General features: G+C 37.7%; 1 protein-coding gene across 2 annotated transcripts in view; it reads left to right on the top strand.

The window, feature by feature from the left end:
• The window catches only part of THADA (THADA armadillo repeat containing), a 210,189-nt gene that overhangs the window by 191,012 nt on the left and 6,456 nt on the right, over positions 1–12,721 (top strand). Inside the window, exon 38 of one of the 2 annotated variants that reach the window (XR_004158825.1) lies at positions 7,398–7,601. The exons of the other annotated variant lie outside the window; for it this stretch is intronic. The gene's annotated coding sequence lies outside the window, so the exon portion shown is untranslated. The remainder of the gene's footprint in view (positions 1–7,397; positions 7,602–12,721) is intronic. 2 annotated transcript variants of the gene reach the window in all.

The following is a 12,721-nucleotide window of genomic DNA, read 5'->3' as shown; positions in this document are numbered from 1 at the left end:
GAAGCTATCTAGTGCTCTTCCAGTTGCTAACCTGAAAATGAGCCTTTTAGTGCTGTGGAGGGGCACATGCATGCAGAAGATGAAACGTTTTCATTTTAAGTACATGATGTCAACCACTATCGTGCAGAAAGTTAAGAGCTTCCAACAGTTGGATCAATTTCAAGTCCTCACAATTGCCCTGGGTAGGAAAAAACAGCGTTCACATAGTACTTAATAACATCCATGAATTTTAAGCTGCCTGGAGAGTCTTTTGTAAATTTGGAGTCTGATGACCAGAAAGTTCTCCTAGTCAGATCTTGTGATGTGTCACAGGGCTCTTGGGAAGTGTGCAAAAGTCCTCAGCATTGTCAGGGCTACTGATGGAAAACTGGTCCCGGTATTAGCCAGAACGCACTGGTATTTCTTGTGCTGGGGGCAAGTGGAAGAAAGGCTAACGTAAATTTTTTTTCTGGGATCAGCTCCAGTGTTTATTTTGCTTTGTCGGTATTCTTGATAACTGCATTCTGGTATCCAGATGCACAACTATCCGAAAAGAACTAGACCTGCCATAGAAGAGGAATTGTTTGAGCTGAATGTTAGAATTTCAACAGGAGAAGGCGTTCAGCCAGATGGCCTTTGAGAGTAGACAAGACCCATCTCAGCAGAAGCAGAAGATGATGCGATGAAGTTCAGAAACAGTCAACAGCAGAAAAAAAGCTTGTAGTGAAGCAGAGTTGTTCGTGTTGCAGAACAAGATGAAACTGCACAAGTGATACCTATTTTATTAAGGTTGTGTGTGGTGTCTGTGTAATAGTCTATGTTAAAAGAAATACTTCTTGCCACCTCAGTGGTAAAGTGTCAAATACTGGCAGCAGTTTGCACTGTTACAATCAAATACAGTGCAGGACTGTGTATTCACAGACAGTATAAGGTGGTGAAAGCTCTTCGGTTATGTTAGATAAAGCATGCTGAGGACAGGAGGAAAGGTCAAACAGCTGTGAGTGTATTCCTGGAATATGCTGAAAGGAGTTCTAACAAGGGAGATGGAGGGGGTGCTGTTGGGAATTACAAGAACGTTCTACACTGGGAAGTGCACTGGACGTTACTGAAAAGTACCACAGGCTGTGCAAGGTAACATCACAGATAATGTCTGTAATTGTAGGATTGTAAGTAGAGTAGGGTTCACAGAGAAGGACATGCTTCTTAAAACATTGAACATTCAGGCTTCTACTTGAGGACAATACCTCTGACCACATCTGTTTTTCCTCTTCTGTGCTTTTAAAGGTAAATACTTCTTCGTGCATATATAAGATTCAATTTAATCACAGCAAACTATTAGATGGTAAATATCTGTGGTAGTTGGTGACTACCTGATGACTAGATGACCTTACATCCAAGAAGCTTGCTCCAGAAAGCAAAATGACACGTGGTAGAGATTATGAAATATTTACTGTGGCTAGAAGCTATAATTTGGTGTTTTTTACATCTACTGTAATAGTTCTAAGAAGGGTACAATTACAGGTCAGTTGCAAGATGAAAGGATTGAGGTTTACAAGTGTAAATGAATTCATCTGGTCTCATTGCTAGAATAAATTTAGTCCTGTTCCAGAAGCAGATTTGACCTGTGGCCTAGTTGTATGATAATGTTATACTCAAAGGTAAATTCAGAATCTTTAACATTTCTTTTTTATCTGACATTCTAGTTTTATACCCTAAAAATGTCTCCTATTTTTTAAGAAAATTACTGGAAGATATGATTTGGAAGTAATTGAAGTCTTTCAGATTTCATTTGTAATATGATTTTTTCCTGTCTTAATGGTGACTCTTGAATAATGTGTAGCTATTTTCCCTGGATGCAGAGAAAAAATAGGCAGAAAAGGCTAGAAAATTGGCTTAATTATTTTATTTGGAAGATTCTTTGGAAGTTACCTTTGGGCTCATGGACCTGGAGTTCATTGTGTTGTCTGCCTTTGTAAGAAATGCTAAGTAAAAACAAATTGTTATCATCTGCCCTTAGTGCTGACTAGTTCTTACAGCTAAGTCACAAAGCATTGTGGTCTGGGGGTTTGTTTCTTGTTTCCTGTAACTGGCATTCTATACTGCTAATTCTGGGCACGCTAAGAATTAATAAAAATGTTTAGCATCTTCTTATCTAGAATTTTGAAATATGAGCTTAACAGATTTATTTAGAGACAGAACAGAGGTTCCATGATAAATAGATTGCTGATAGGATTTAGCCTATAATCTGTATAACATTTTGCTACAGTATTCCTACCAAGATTAGAATGTATTACTTGAATAAAATGGAATATGGAAGTGTGTAACTTTTCATTCATTCATTAGCTGGCACGGGTAAAAGCTGGAGCAAATAGGGTGCTAGAACAAAAAGATCTGAGTTATCCATAACCTGCAACTGTCTTTGTCCTCCTTAGACTGCTTAAGACAGAGGATGTCACGTGAAGGAAAGCAATACAAATAGACACAGCCCAGCATCTGTGGTATTTTTGGTGTCTTAAACACCGCCCTCACAGTGCATTTGAGAACTGCATTCTGGAAGTTCTGATGTAAAAGATCAGTGAGGGGATTGGCTAGATGTATCTATCATAGCAGTATGCTTTGTAAAGGTTGACCTGGGATTGCAACTGAAAAAATATTACGGGCTGGAGAGCTTGCAAAATTCTACAAGTTTTCAATGAACTTGTACTGTAGAAATGTAGTATGTAAACTCTTCATACTTAGACTAAATATATAGTACTTCAATTTAAATATTCATCTGTACTATATGTAGAAGAATACATGCTGAGAAACGTACACCTAATGCTATAGGAAGTAGTCCATTATTTCTTTGTAAATACACTACTCACAGAAAACTTCATTTGCAGCTGTGGAGAGTGAAGGTCTCTGTCTTTCTGCAACAGAGATAACAACAGTGCTATCTGTAGTTCTGCCCTTTGCATCGAACTTGACTGTAAGATAACTCCTCTGAAAGAATGAAGCTGATAGCCTGTGCATAGCCCTGTGCAAAACACATCTGCTGCAAAGCCCCCATTCCAGGGCATGCATGTATGATACTTTTTTATTTGTAATGTCATTTTCCACTGAGTAGGATTTCACCAAGGAGGAGATTATACATTTCTGCAAGCAAATTTTTGGACGCAGTTTGTGTGTATGTGTGCGTGGGAGCGATGTGAGGACCACAAATGCCTTTGCAGACTAACCTAAACCACTAGCTTCTGTTCACAGAAGTCAGCACTCGGCATTTTTAATGACCAAGATAGAACCTACCTGTGCCAGGGCCAAACAGCACCAGAGCATGAAAGTTGTTTTTGTGGTATCACCAATTCCCTGAGCTGTAGACTTCCCACTGATTTGGTTGCTTTAATTAGTGGTGGAGTGGGGGTGAAGGAAGGTTGGGGGTGAAGGGACACAGCAGGTCCTTAGTTCAAAATCTAAGATGTGTAAAAGTCGTTTTCTTCTGTAATCAGTTCCAAGTGAGCTCTTAAAAGAGGAACTTGGAACTGGCTTGCTGAACAAATTGATTTCTCATGCATGAGAAAGTCAAGTAAGACTTCCTTGGGAAAACTAGAAATTGAAATTTCAAGAATTAGACTTTTTGTAAAAGGCTTTTGATTGTTTGATTTCAAGCAAGACTATTGAAATCATTTAGAGGAGCAGAAAGATTTATGGTAGTTGCTTACAGTACCAGCGTCATGCCACTTTTGCATGTTTTTAATTTCATTCCTTTGCATGGTCTGTGCTGTGTTAATGATCACCTTGTCATGCTAGCAGTGGAAAAGGTTTTTATAAATAATTCCCAATGGTAAGATGAAAGTGTTAACAGAAATACTTCAGTGAAGGCCTTGATTAACTTATACACTTGGCTTGATCACAGTGGAGGTTAGACTTACAATATCTTATTACCAAGACTAATAAAACCCATTCATTTTTTCATGTTCTATGCTAATTACACTTTTACTTTCCCTTATGCGAATGAACACAAGCTTATTTATGTTTGTATTGAAGACAAGAGTTACACTTTTTAGGTTTTTCTTTGATGTACTCATTCTTATAAATTCACACCCAAACAAAACCTTCTTTCCCTAATTCCAGAATCTGTGCACTGTAATACTAGAACTTCAGGTTTGTGGAGCGTAAACTTAGGCTCTTAAACATATACTTTTTAAAATGTTGGGTTTTTTTGTTCATTTAGTGTTTGTTGTTATTTTTTAATTATTGAATGAATCTGTTGTGAGCAAATCCCCCAGTTTAATTCTGTTATCTAACCTTGAGGTACTTGGAATATGCAGAACATTTTCCATATGAATCAAGCAGAAGTATTAACACAACAGAAGTGTGTTTAGAGCAATGCTACATACTAGTGCAGTACACGTAAGCAGCAGATAGGTTGCTGAAGTTGCATAAATCCTGCTAAACTTCTGTGGACATACTGTTATGAAATTTATAAGGTTTATGAAAGTTAGCATGTAACTCTGTTGGCTGTAGGATGCTCAACTTAACTTGCATTTGCTATAAACAAGAGAAGATTGATTTTTCATTTTCTATTTCCTCTTACTGAAAGCTCTCTGTCTAATGTACAGACATTAAGAAGCACGATTAAGAATTAAATTTCATGATAACTTTCCTCAATTCAAATTCTCCACATGTAAATTATTCAAGTAAATCACTGTATTGCGATCTAGTATACAAATATGCCATATTCTATCACTACTGCATCTCAGAAGGAAGGTCAAGGAAACAAGATACATCTCATCTTCTGTGAAAATTAAAGTGGTAACATCAAATAAATGGTGTTATTGAACAAGTCAAGGGTCTTTCAGAAAAGATACTTTCAATATTGCTTTCCTTTTTCTAAAGCAATGTATGTTGTATAGACCAGTGAAATTAGCAAGATCTTACTGAGAAGAGAAATGGTTTCTTAGGATATATGCCAAAGTATAAAGGACTTGATTGTTTGGAGCCAGTGACTTCAAACTCCTCTAATGTGAGATTGGTGCAGACCCTGGAATGCAAATAAAACAGGATGTAAGGAGATCCTGGAGATAAGGGATCTAAGGGTGAAATATCACTTGAATACATGAATTGAATCCTGTGCTGGTCTACAAAACACAGTAGTGGTTTCAGTTCAAACTCCTAGAAGCAGCAGAGACAATATTTGCAGCTCTTGCTCGTTAGCTGCCTTGCTTTGTATTGTGTTGTAAGTTTTGGCATGATTGTCTCTGTGGAAGGTTGTTACAGAATGAAGGTATATTCTCTAAACCAGAGGATTTGACATGATTCTCACAAGTAATGGTGAAGGCTGTGACATCCATGGCTATAGCAGGATATGGTCTTCCCTGAAGGAAACTCGTTTTAAACATGTGGACTGAAAAATAAGATGTTAAAGACATAAATGTCTGTTACATACTTATGTCAGTGTGGAGTTTAACTGCACATGGCATTATTTATTTAAGGAAAAGTTCCTTGAGCAGTGAAATGAAGGGAGTTGTTTGTTTTTTTTTCATGGATTTGTTTTGCGTGGATTTTCTCCTGTCTGATCACCGAAGTTTCAACTTTTGCTAGATCTCTTTTCTCTATACAGCTGGCTAGTTACATAGAAACAAGCCAAAATGTTTTGGATTCCCTTGTCCTTTTTGACAGTCTGGGTTGCAATTGCACAGCTCATTCAGAAGTTGTGGTGGGAAACCACGTACACAGAAGCATGCCTGCTGATTTCCTTATTATTATTTTAAAGGAACAAAAATCCCTTTGATGTTGTTTACTCTTGTAGATTGTCAGTGTGATTGAATAAAATATAGCAGCACTGTTATTGTTTCTGTGCGCTGAGTGCTCTCTTCATCTCCACCTGCCCTCTGACTTCATCCTCCCAGTTTCTCACACCTTTTCAATAGACCTTCCATTGACTTCTGTATACTTAACAGCCTATTGCTTTTCTGTCTCCATCCCCTCTTTGAAATTTGTCTTGTAAATTAAATGAATTGTGCATGAACTGTGTATTTTTGTAAGCGAGGCTGATGGTCTGTTGTTAGGGTTACCTGACACCTCTCATTATAAAGCCATGTTTTTCAGATACTTATGTTAGTACTTAGTAGTTGGTATTGACATTTTCCATACTGCACAGATTTTTTTTTTCTTACTACAGTACAGGCGAATCTATATATGAATCTATATGCAAAGTTAGGAAATCATGCCTTCTTTAAGCAGATTACAAAAAGAACTGAAGGTCTTTTCTTTTGAATGCTATAATATATTTATGTTTTGGAGCAAGACACTTTGATAAAATATGTGCAAGAATTGCTTAGAAAATAAGACCATGAAATGTTTCAGTAGGGACTTCACAGAGTCTAAGAGCTAAAACCTTCAAAGATTTTTATGCTCAATAAACAATTTACATTTCTCTGCTCCTGCAATGCTTACTTGTGTTTCCAGTGGGGTTACTGAATGTGACGTGGAGCACAATGCCTCAGAAGGACTCTGCAAGTGTTGCTTTGGGTAGCTCTGGGCCAGGCTGGGCTTAGGTACTTGAAATGAAAACCTGAAATGTGCTTTCATTAATATCTGTGGATATTATTGTTACGGCAAAATATAGAGAAACTGGCTGTCATTTCTGGTTATAGAACGGATACAAGAAAACTCAGCAAAATTCTGTGGGCTGTTGAAAAAGTTAAGCTGAACTATTGAGAGTTCAGCCTGGTTCTTTTTAGTGCAAGAGGAAGGCATAAAGGAGGAGAAGGATCTTCAGTGAGGATTGTGGTGAGAGGAGACTGGTCTGGCTTCAGCAAAAGAAGAATGTAGGGAAGAAGCAGAATGAAGATAAAAGGGGAACTTTCCAGTGTTTTGGGAGACAGCATGACTGGAGGTCACTCAAAGGCTGTGTGTCAAACCTTGTGTTTTCAAAAGAAAAGGAGGACTTAAGCGGTCAAGATAATTAGACCTGCGTTGAGATACTATGGAATTGGCTGTCTGGGGCTAGATAGAAGACACAGGAGCTGTGCTATCTGTACACCTCACATCTCCTGTGCTGTTACCATTTGCTCTTACTTCATTAGTTTTTAGTGGCAGATGTCTGAGGGGTCAGATTTGTGATTTCATTGTTTCTCTGGCTCATGAGCTTCAATATAATGTCACATTATTTGGATATGGTATAGATTTCTTTTTCTGCTTTGAAACTTGGAAAGTTGTGCAGTCACACTGCTGTCTTCCTATCTTCTCTACACAAAGAGCATTAGTATGATTGCAAAGCCAAGTATCTAAAAGATAGGAAATGCAACCTTAATTCAAAGATGTTGTGCTGCATGTATAAGGCAGCAAGGGCTATCTACATTATCACAGGGATGGCTGTTTGTTTTTTTTGTCAGTGGGTTTTTTGTTTGTTCTGTTTTTCTTTTTTTCCTCCCCAGAAATTCTTATTCATTCGACAAGACAGATTTGCTCTGATGTTGAATCAGGAACATACAGATAGGAAACATCTCTAACAACATTACCTCATTTGCAAAGTGATAAAGCAAGAGAGGATCACAAGAAAGAACATGCCAAAGCCACTTAGTATTGCTCTTGTGATTAGCATTCTATTCCTGCCTCTCCCAGAGAGCTGTTTTGTTCAGGTAAGCAAGTCATTTCAACCAGTTTAGAAAGGAGGTCACTAGCTTGCTGAGTGCTTACCTAGGTCCCTTGGAGGCATGAGTTGCAGGAGTTCAGAGCACACAGAGCAGAAGCCAGAGGCAAACGAATTCTGAATATTAAAACATGGGATGCTGAATAGTCAGAAAACAAATCATGAAGCCTCAAATTGGACATCTAAAATCAGCCAAGATTTTTAATCTTAATCTTCACGTCTCTCCTCTCTACACACAGAAAACACATCATGTCATTTGTTATTTCTGTGGACATACAAATGCAAGTGACTTGGGAAAGCATTCCATGTAGTGATGAACGAGTGAGAGTCACAGGTTAGTTAGCCTTTCTGTCTTCCTATTTTTGGATATTTTGAAATATTTGGAATAAAAAAGGTTCAGAGCTATATATTAAATGAGGAGAGAATAGAAGGAAAGGTTTCTTCCCTGTGATCAGGAAGTCCCTGGTGTTCACAACTGCTACCTGAACTCATATGTGAGAAAAAATTTTCTTCACTTTTCACTTGTACAAGAAGTGCTTATGTTCAGAGGACATCAGTATACTGGGGAAAGCACTCACAGCACTCTTTCAGTTCCCTCTCATTTGAAGAGACACAAACCAAGTCCACAAAAGACTTGGAAAGAAATGGAAAAGTACAAATGTAAAATCGATAACTCTAGTGTCATGTATACAAATATATTTGTATCTGTGTCAGACTTTCAGTTAACGGACTCTGATTACTGATGGAATAATGTTAATCACTCCAAGAGTCCATGTATATATAGTCTCAATGCATGCAAGAATAAGCAGTTCCTGTTCCTCCTATACATTTGCATGGAAGAATGCCTCAGAGTAATTCAAATAAACCATGTTGTGTTTTAATGATCCACCTGACTGTGTCAAGGCCTGTGAAGTGGTGTAGTGCCTGATGAAGACATGGGTGAAGTTGCAGGGAGCCACCTCACCAGTGTTTGGGATATGGACACGATGGTGGCAGTTTCCAGGCAGGTTTTGATCCAGCAGTTACTCACTTGACAACAGCTGTTTGGAAATACCTGAGCTTCAAATATTTTCAAATATTATGCAACTAGACCAAAAAGATTTCCAAAGAAGTGTGCCCATATAATGGGGAAATGCTCTGCATTGCTAAAGCTGCAAAATCAAGAAAGTCACCTAGGAGGTAAGAGTTGTGTGAGAGAAAAATTAGTTTCTTGCTTTCCTGTGAAATTTGAACATCATCTAGGGAAGTAATATCATGTAGTCCTTCCTGGTACTAGAACTGCCCAAGCCACAATAGCATAATTAGGATCCGTAAGCCTTTGTGTTGACTTCTGGTCAACTTCTGGTAGCAGAGGAACGAGGGGCAAGTAGGCTTCATTGTGTTTTGGTATATACCAGAAACCAACTCATTCTCAGATGAAATCATTGATCCATCATCTTGCCTTCATGAAGGGCAAGTAGATCTCTGATGGATTGTTGAAATTTTTTTCTAAGATAGGTATTTTCCATTCAGAATTGAGATACGCAGCTGTGCTTATAATTTGCCTGTTAGACACCTGCAAGAACTGCTGCCAGGCAACATGCAAGCTTTTACAGTGGTTCCTTTGGACAGTTACCTCCGGAGTACTGTGGTGAACGTGCTCTAGCAGTGGGCCTTTCTCCTCTCTTCTTGGCTGTTGCTGCTTATAGAGGTTAGTTCAATCAGGAGGCCTTCTGAGGCTCCTCAACCTGATGGAACAAGGAGATTGCTTCCTTGGTTTGGACCAAAAGATGCACCATGATATTAAGAGTAGCCTTTCTTTCAAAAGGTATGGGTCTGTACTAGCTGAGGAGCTGTTGAAAAAAGAGAACCCTGGCAACACCAGCTTCTCTGTAAACCACAACTCTAGAGTCAGTAGAGTTTTTATCAGAATGCCAGAAATGTATGTAACAGAAGATTCTACAACACTGCATGGAGAACAGTTTGCAAGCAGGCACTAGAAGGCATTTGGATCTTGGAAAGGAAAGAAAGAACATCATGGATTTCTAGTTTTGGTAGTTTCTGTCATAAGATTGTGTTGGTAAACTGAATAGTATTTTTATGGCATTATGTATCTGTGTATGTTTATTGTCAGGAAAAAGATAAAAATAACACTGCTTGTGAGACATTCTTTGCAAACAAGTTTCATCCCTTCATATTATTCATCTGTTGTCTGTCTGGACTATGCGTGTTGGAAGGCTTCGATGCAAGGGGTTTTTTTTCATCAAGTTTCAATGCAAGGTTTTTTTTTTCATCAGGTTTTTGTGTAGTGAACAGCTTCTGTGGGCTTTGAGTTTGTAAGTGTATGCTCTCTTACATACTGAGAAAATGGGGTTAGTGAATTGACCAGCAAAGAAGCTGAGAATATGTCATGAACCTCTTTGATAAATATTATAATATATGAGATTTATGGCACTTTCTGTAAGAGCAATCTTACAGTCTGTTCTTTTCAAATGTCACCATTTTTAATAAGTAATATTAAACTAAGATAAAAATGAAATATAAATAATATTGTCTTGAAAACAACCTTTACCCCTACTATTTAATTATATGGCATCAATACAGACATGAAGACTTTTTTGTTTTATTTTGCTCTTCTGCTCAAAAATACCTACATTCAGTAAATCATACATACTCCTGGATCAGATGCTTTGTAGTTATCAGGAGTCTTCTCAGTAGATACGGCTTCCTTACAGGAATATGCCTCTGTGTTAACACAGAACTGCTGGAAGAAAGATAAGACATACCGATGTGAATTAACATTTAGGAGAAAACATAGAACTGGTTCAAAGCATTCTGTAATGCATGTGGTCTTTAGTAGTTCAAAGTTTCCTCTATCTATTTGAAAAATTTCCAGTAATCTAAAGTGACTGTAAATTCCAGCAATTCTAAAGTGAAGAGTTTGCTTAGCAGTTGTCAGCAGCTGCAACGAGCATGCATCTGGGAAAAGGATTATTGTACCAAAAAGATTATGTATGGTGCTACATCAGTACCTGTGTGTAGAAATACATAGCATTTTTATGCCTGTATTTTTTTGAGCAAAAAAAAAAAAAATCCACCAATCTACACTTAATATTTTATATCAGTTAGTTTAATTTAAAAAAGAGGAGAGACTGCTTTGAAAGTAATATTTGTCTTAGCAGGGTTTATTGAGATGTATGGTACTTGGTAAAACCAGTGGGTTTTGTTCTGGGAATTTAATATTACTTGATTCTTTTTAAATGATTACATTATATAAGAATGTGTAATCACTGTGACTTCTTATTTTGTACTCCAAATTTATTTTGACACCTTGCAAGTTGTTCTCAGCCCTCTCATACAATGTTAGATCGTCACATGGGTGAGGGAACTGTTTGCTTTGTAGAATACAATGCCACTAATTAAAATTGAAAGTAAATGCACTGAATTAGAATCAGCTCATCCATCAAGGGCTGGCTACTGATTATTTACTGACAGCGCTTCATTTAGCTCTATTAATTACACAGTGGCACCGTTATATAAAGGTTATGAGTGTTATGTTCCTGAAAATTAAGAAAGAATACATGGAAGATAATTGTATGTGCTGAGCCCTGGAGTCTGGAAGTGGTAAATGTTAAATGAAGTGTTCATGTGAATAATCTATTATGCGTCGCTTTTTTCTTATCAGCATTTTAATTGCAAGTGAATAAGCAGGGCAGCAGCTTACAGACCCTGATAGGCACCTTATGCAAGCTGCAGTGGTAGTGGCTGTATGACTCCTCAATAACAAAGGAGAGTCTGCCTTTTTACTGCTGCTGTAAAAATACTTCTTTATGCATTTGAACGTAATCCTGAATTATATTGGTTTATTGGTTTTCAAATATTGCAAGGAATTTTGTCTACAGTCTTCTACATTGACTACTCCCACTTTTCTTATTCCTTTATCCCTTAAATAATCAATCTTTCACCACCATTCTCCAGATAATATTCTCTAATCCCAGCTATGATGCAAACTGGCCTCCAGTGTTCCTGCATAACAGCTGGAATACGCATCTCAGTCACATCTGGTAGTCTTCCTCAGTGCAAAGCAAAAAGTTCTTTCAATATCAGAGCATACCAATGATAGGAATCTGAAATCATGTATTTAATTCTGGTGAGATGAATTTTGAAACTGTGAGTAGACATCTTCATTTTTCTAGTTCATACCTAACTGGGTTCAAACATACACTCCATTGGCATTCTTCTAAATAATTAGCCAGAGGGTAATATTTTTTACCTTTTCAAAAGTTCTGCGGGTTTATGCGGGAGGTGATGGTTTTTTGCTGTTTAAATTGGAACATGGCTTTGCGGTAGGGGGTTGTTTCTGCAAGTGAAGTCCAAATGCTCATTTCCTGTGAAGGATCTGCTAGCTGTGGTTGTTTGGTAATAAAACCCTTTGTGCTACAGAGGCATGGCATGTATGGGAAAAGCCTGTGTGTGTGTATGTGTATTTAAAACATAATTCTCGATTGAAAAATATTGCTCTGTCCACATTCCAAAAATGTGGAGGTTATGGTCTTGAAAAGACGATTCATGTTCATGCTTTTCTGTTCAAGAAGGGACTTGAATATTCTGTTTGGTCCTGAGCTGTAAGTTTCCATCATAATCAGAGATGTTATTAACTCGGATCTGGTTATAATCAAAGCCAAAGCTGAGAGCAGCATTACTGCTGCTATACTCAGAGACTGCAACCATTAAGAAATTAGTTTTGATTAGTTTGTTTTGTAATGGTGTTGTGTTTTGACATCGTGCTGCATGATGTCAAGAAGGCCTCTTTTTAAAATCACCCTGCAAAAGTGCGGCTGGAAAGCAAATTTGGGCAGGAAAATGGAAAACAGATGAAGTAGTTGTATGTCACCGGGGGAATGCTATTTCTCGAGAGGATAGAAATGATCTAATTGCCTTTGATTTTTATGAAACACTATGAAAAGGAATCTGCTTATATATTAGATTTTACATAACTGGTCATTTTATAAACTGGAAATTGCAATGTTTGTAACTTAAACTGACACAGTGCAATGAACAAGCACCTTTGTGAACAGCCTTCTGCCAGCTCTCTGGAGGTTGACAGTTTTGCATTTTCTTTTTTTTTTT

Source organism: Meleagris gallopavo, chromosome 2 (assembly GCF_000146605.3).
Source record: "Meleagris gallopavo isolate NT-WF06-2002-E0010 breed Aviagen turkey brand Nicholas breeding stock chromosome 2, Turkey_5.1, whole genome shotgun sequence".
Lineage (NCBI taxonomy): Eukaryota > Metazoa > Chordata > Aves > Galliformes > Phasianidae > Meleagris > Meleagris gallopavo.
The sequence above is the reverse complement of the archived record's forward strand: the minus strand, read 5'-3'. Positions and strand labels throughout refer to the sequence as shown.